Source organism: Bufo gargarizans, unplaced genomic scaffold (assembly GCF_014858855.1).
Source record: "Bufo gargarizans isolate SCDJY-AF-19 unplaced genomic scaffold, ASM1485885v1 original_scaffold_2090_pilon, whole genome shotgun sequence".
NCBI lineage: Eukaryota > Metazoa > Chordata > Amphibia > Anura > Bufonidae > Bufo > Bufo gargarizans.
In genome coordinates this window covers 48,636-55,010 of record NW_025334640.1, presented here as the reverse complement: position 1 = coordinate 55,010, position 6,375 = coordinate 48,636, and positions in this window count along the sequence as shown.

Here is a 6,375-nt window from a genome sequence, read left to right as displayed (position 1 = left end):
TATTTTTTTTTTGGGGGGGGGGGGGGGTGAGAGGTGATGGTGAGTGGTTGAATAAGCACAAATCTTTACAAAATGCGTTTTACCTTCGATGTAGCATTTGAAATCTCAAACACCAGAAATACAAGTTTGTGTCAGGGCTTCTCACATAGTTAATTAAAACATTTTTTGTTTACGTTTTAAAAACTGTATAAAATATGCAGAATAGCAAAACATCAGTGAGTGATAATGTAATATTGGGGCTAAATCCATGTGTTTCTATCTTTACACAGTTTCATTCTTTTGAGGGGTTGTTAAATTTAATAAAACCAGCATACACGGGCTCTCGTGTCTTATAATATGCAGGGTAGCGAACAACATTATCTGTGAGTGACAATGTGATATGTGAAGGCCTCAGTCCATTTCCTTTTATTTCTATCTCCACACTGTTCAACTTTTTTGTTGGAGTTCTTAAATTTACTCAACACAGCATATAGGTGATTACTACACCAATACACCAATGTGCCGCCGTGGTATATTTTGAAACACACTGTATGTTAAAGCCGTCAAATGTGCGTTTACCCACAGCTATGTATGTCAGTGTCATTCAGACTGATTTTATATTGTTCTCATTGCATTCGAAAGCTTGGGAAGGGGGAAAATAAAAAAATCCTTAAAAAATAAGCATAAAGACTGATACGTTTTCCATAGGAGTCGTAGGACATAGAAGCAATTATAGAGGCTCATCTGTACTTCAGACCATTTCACTTTTCTTACAATTTGTTATGTTCCAGCCTTGTGCTAAAAAAAAAAGTTTTTTTTTTTTAATCTAGTTTTCCCCCATAATCCTGCACTCAATACCCATTAATGAGAAAGTGTAAACAATGGGGGAGATTTATCAAACTGCTGTAGAGTGGAACTGGCTTAGTTGCCCATAGCAACCAATCAGATTCCACCAAACTAGCTATGAAAAATGAAAGGTTGAATCTCATTGGTTGCTATGGGCAACTAAGCCAATTGTACTTTACACTATTTTGATAAATCTCTTCCAAAATGTTAGAAATCTTTACTAATTTATTGAAAGGGAAAATATATTGTATTCGCATAAGTATTCAGACCCTTTATCGGTTACAGCCACAAGGTTTGCACACCTGGATTTGGGGATTTTCTGCAATTCTTCACTGCAGATCCTCTGAAGCTCTGTCAAGTTGGATGGGGGCCATCAGTGGACAGCCATTGTCAGGTCTCTCTACAGATGTTTGATTGGGTTCAGGGCTCTGTCTCGGCCACTCAAGGACATTCACAGAGTTGTCCCTAAGCCAATCCATTGTTGTCTTGGCTGTGTTCTTAGGGTCATTATCTTGTTGGAAGGTGAGCCTTCAGCCCATTCTGAGTTTCATAAATCTCTGTATCAGGTTTTCATTAAGAATATCTCCGTACTTTGTTCCATTCAGCTTCCCATCAACTCTGACCAGTCTTCCTGTCCCCGCAGCATGATGTTGCCACCACCATTATTCACTGCACGGATGGTATTAGGCAAGTGATGAGCATTGCTGGGTTTTCTCCAGACTGGACACTTAGATTTGGGGCAAAAAAGTTTAATCTTTATTTCATCAGCGGAGTCTCACAGTCTGAGAGTCCTTCAAATGCTTTTTTCAAACTCCAAGCTGGCTTTCATGTGTCTTTTACTGACCACTCTGCCATAAAGCCCAGATTAGTGGAGTGCTGCAGTAATGGTTGTCCTCCTGGAAGTTTCTCCAATCTGAACACAGGATCTTTGGAGCTCAGGCAGACTGATCATTGTGTTTTTGGTCACCTCACTTACTAAGGCCCTTCCGACCAATGGCATAGTTTGGTGGGGCAGCCAGATATAGGCAGAGTCCAAACTTTTTTCTGCTTAAGAATTATGGAGGTCACTGTGCTCTTGGCAGCAGATTATTTTGTACCCTTCTTTGGATTTTTGCTTCAATTCAATCCTGTCTCTGACCTCTACAGCTAGTTCTTTTCTGCTAGGCCTGAAGCCTATGGCGGTGATCGGAGGCGGGGCAGGGAACTATGAGCTCCCTTGCCCCGCTGCAGTATGTGGGCGTTTGGGTCGGCGTTGGGCCCCCAAGCGGTGCTGGGCCTGGGGCTGCCAAACCGAACGCCCCTATTGTAATCCACCACTGAACACCACTAAGCTCCACCCTGTTGCACTGCTAAGGGTGGGTTCAAACTTGCGTTATGGCATTCCGTTATAGGTTCCGTTTATAACGGAATACAATGGAATTCCTGGACGGAATGCAAAATGGAAGCCTTTAAGAGGCATTCTGTTTTGATCCGTCATAATAGAAGTATAATTACAGTGTTCATTTTAGGACATAGTCAGATATCATAGTCAAGTATCAGAATAATGCCAGTGTGACACCTGACTCTGACACCTGACCCTGACACCTGACTCTGACGCCTGACCCTGACGCCTGACCCTGACGCCTGACCCTGACGCCTGACCCTGACGCCTGACCCTGACGCCTGACTCTGACGCCTGACTCTGACGCCTGACCCTCACTTTGATCTTCTGACTAGTTAGCGTCAGCGTCGCAATTACTTTTAGGTTCATTGTACTTTTAATATGCTCAATCACATACAGGTGGATGAAGAAAATCCTTCAGGTTGCTGTCTGAAGCTATAGTTCAGTGGTTTAGACTTTTTCCTCACAAGCAGTGCTCTTTGGTTCAAAACCCCTATCAGTCTTTTAAAAAATATGCACATTTTATTGAGCCCTAGAAAAGAGACAAATTCAAGCGATGTGTGACCCTGATGTTTGACTCTTCTCTTCTCACTAGTCAGCGTCAGCTTCGCAATGACTTTTAGGTTCATTGTACTTTTAATATGCTCAATCACATAGATCAAGAAAATCCTTCAAGTTGCTGTCTAAAGCTATAGCTCAGTGGTTTAGATGCTTGCCTCACAAGCAGTGTTCTTGGGTTCAAAACACCTATCCTTTTTTTTTTTATTACATTTTATTGAGCCTTAGAAAAGAGACAAATTCAAGTGATGTGTGACCCTGATGTCTAACTCTTCTCTTCTCACTAGTCAGCGTTGCAATGACTTTTAGGTTAATTGTACTTTTAATATGCTGATAAAATAAACACTGTACATAATGGATCCATTTGGTTTCCGTTATGCTTCCTGTCGACAGGACTTTGTCTTGAATTCTGTAGAACGGAAACCAGGTACCTTCTGTGACAGAGGTTAGAAGATCGGAGAGACTGACTGCACGTGAGGTTAACTCACAGTCTCTTGATTCTCAGTGTTGTGGTTTGGTAATGACCACACCTCTTGTCAGGTGCAGCCTGTGGTCATTACTGCATTCCCTACTTAGTTTGGTCTCACATTTCATACCATGTGGTTGATATTCTCTGCTTGGATTTGGAAGAGTTGGTGTGTGGACTTTACCTGTGTTCCTGCTCATCCATTTTCTATAAAATAAGTTGCACTGCTCTTTGTATTTGGTTGTTTCTCTATGCTTGTTGTTACTAGGCCTCAGGGAGACGCTGGTTCGTTCACCTAGGAAGGAATCAGTAGTCTCATTCCCTGCCACTACCTAGGGCATTTTAGGGCTCCTAGGGTCTAGATTCCGGCGTATGCATTTTCACACCTTCAGGGTCTATACATTCTGACAGGAGTCATAGACAGGTTTAGGGGCTTTCTAGAAGGTGACCTTTTTCCTCTCCCTAGCCTTGATGCCTAGTTCTGTGTCCCTCCTGTATTTGTGACACCAGGATGAATCCATTATGCTGCCCGTAGACTTCTATTATGGTGGATCAAAACGGAATGCCTCTTAAAGGCTTCAGTTTTGCATTCCGTCCGGGAATTTTGTTATAAACGGAACCTATAACGGAATGCCATATAACAAGTGCAAACCCACCCTAAGTCCACTCTCAGCTTAGCAGTGCAGCCTGGGTATTTCTGTTACTGCTCTTCAGATGGGAACCCCCTCCATCTTGGGGATCTTCACCTTGGTAGTTTTTGCATTTTATGTATAGATAGGGGAGGTACAAACTACAAATTAGCGTGGTATTAAAAAGCAGGAAGTGCTCAACCCCATATGCAGTGGTGCATCTATACTGGGGGGGGGGGGCAGATCCTGCACTTGTGGCCCATTGCTAATGGCAATCCCCAGCAAAAATGCATACAATGGAGGATGCCTGCAGCGGACCACAAGTACCACAATGGACATCCTACACAGGATAGCAATTGTGTGGATGTGATAAGCAGTCAAAATGACATAACAAAAACAGAGAAACCTTGGCGTGGTGCTCGGGCTCAGACATGTCCTCCAAGCAGGATATATTGGCTAATTCTCAATTTTACACCAGTATGAGGGTTAGTAAAACCGCATAGTGCACCTGTCTCTGTTTTTGTTATGTCATTTTGACTGCTTATCACATCCACACAATTGCTATCCTGTGTAGGATGTCCATTGTGGTACTTGTGGTCCGCTGCAGGCATCCTCCATTGTATGCATTTTTGCTGGGGATTGCCATTAGCAACGGGCCACAAGTGCAGGATCTGCCCCCCCAGTATAGATGCACCACTGCATATGGGGTTGAGCACTTCCTGCTTTTTAATACCACGCTAATTTGTAGTTTGTATTTAGAATTTTTGGAGGTGTAGAAACTCCTAGTTTGAATGTGCCTTTATTTCCATCCACAGGCAGCATTCTGGTGCACATGTGAGGCCCGGGCTATATCAGCCAGTCTTGGGTGGGGCTCAGAGCTCTCTGCCTCCTCCCATTGTATGCATGGTCACATGCTGGAGGTTACTGGGAGATTGCTTTGAGTCGGACCTTGCGCACCTGTAATTCGCCCACTGGCTCCTGGTATTGCCCATACGGCTCAGGTAGGTTTAGCGTTAGGTTCCCGAGCTACTTGAGAAACCTTGGCGTGGTGCTCGGGCTCAGACATGTCCTCCAAGCAGGATATGTTGGCTAATTCTCAATTTTACACCAGTATGAGGGTTAGTAAAACCGCATAGTGCACCTGTCTCTGTTTTTGTTATGTCATAGATAGGGGAGGTGTTTAATAGCGTATGAAATGAATAGTAGTTAAATTACAGGAATCTCATAGATTATTACAGTGCTCAATAAGTTGTTACAGCAGTGGGTGTGTAACCACTCTGTCAATCTACAGATTTGGCTTTCATAGGCTACTTCTATGTACATTATCCTGGCAGTACCCTGGTTTTCACCCTTTAACCCTGGTATGGAGATCTGGACTTTGCAGCAGAAGAACCACCAGGCCGTTTTTTCTTGGAGTAGTCTATGTATGTTTGACAGCTGACTAACAGGGGTCAAGAGATACTAGTGTAGTGCAGCCAGGGGTTAGGCAACATTGTAATAAGGTAAAGCCAAAGTCAGGACAGGCAGAGTATCTGCAGCATGATAACTGGCCCAAGGTCAGGGCAGGCAGTGTGCAGTCCATACGGAGGTCAGGTACAGGTCAGACAGAAGTGGGTCAGAATCCAAGAAATGGGCAGAAAGTTGGTACATGGGTAGACAATGAATATAGCACAGCTTTGCAGAATACTAGCAGGCTATGAACCTAATGCTCAGGCACCCTTCACCAGAGGAATGTGCCTCAAGTACCCCAAGGTTGCCTGCCATAGTCTGTAGATTAGGATGCACTAGCATTGGCCCTTTAAGAGCGTGCCCTATAAACATAGAAAGAGAGGCCTTGATAGCAAGTAGGCAGCAGCCTGTATGAAGGGCTAGAGTAACCCCAGCATGATACATAAACCTAGAACCAGTGAGTAAATCAGCAGTGGCTGTAGAACGCTACTCTAATATCAGCTTAATCTGCCTGTGGTTAGTTTAACTACTTGAATACATCAATTTTTATGTGGATATTTAAAAACAAAAACATTTTTTTTAACATTTTGGGTAAAGAACTTTCTGGAGAAAAGGGAATATATATATAAACTTTTTAAAAGTAGGACGATATTAACAATGCATCACCTTTCTGGAATAGTTTCATGTTTTAGACCAAAAATATGACTCAACCCTCATCAATAAATGCGACTATATTCATCAATTTAACATGAATGCATATCAGTATTTTTGGAATTCTTTGCCATCGAATGTCACTTTTCAGATGTAATTTGTGGATGACTTTGCCTGAGGGAATATTTCATAGCATGAGAAATGTCAGACTGCAAACAGAATATTATTTTACTATGTGAATTTTCTTGTGAGTGATACCACCGACACCCTGCATCCCTAGATACTTCTTTTATAATGTTCTAAAAGAACATGGATTTTTACATTTCAAAATAATGCTAATTTTAAAAAATGTATCGAAAATATTCTATAAATTCAGTGGACCGTTAAACCAGCAATTTTATTTAAATAAAAAAAAA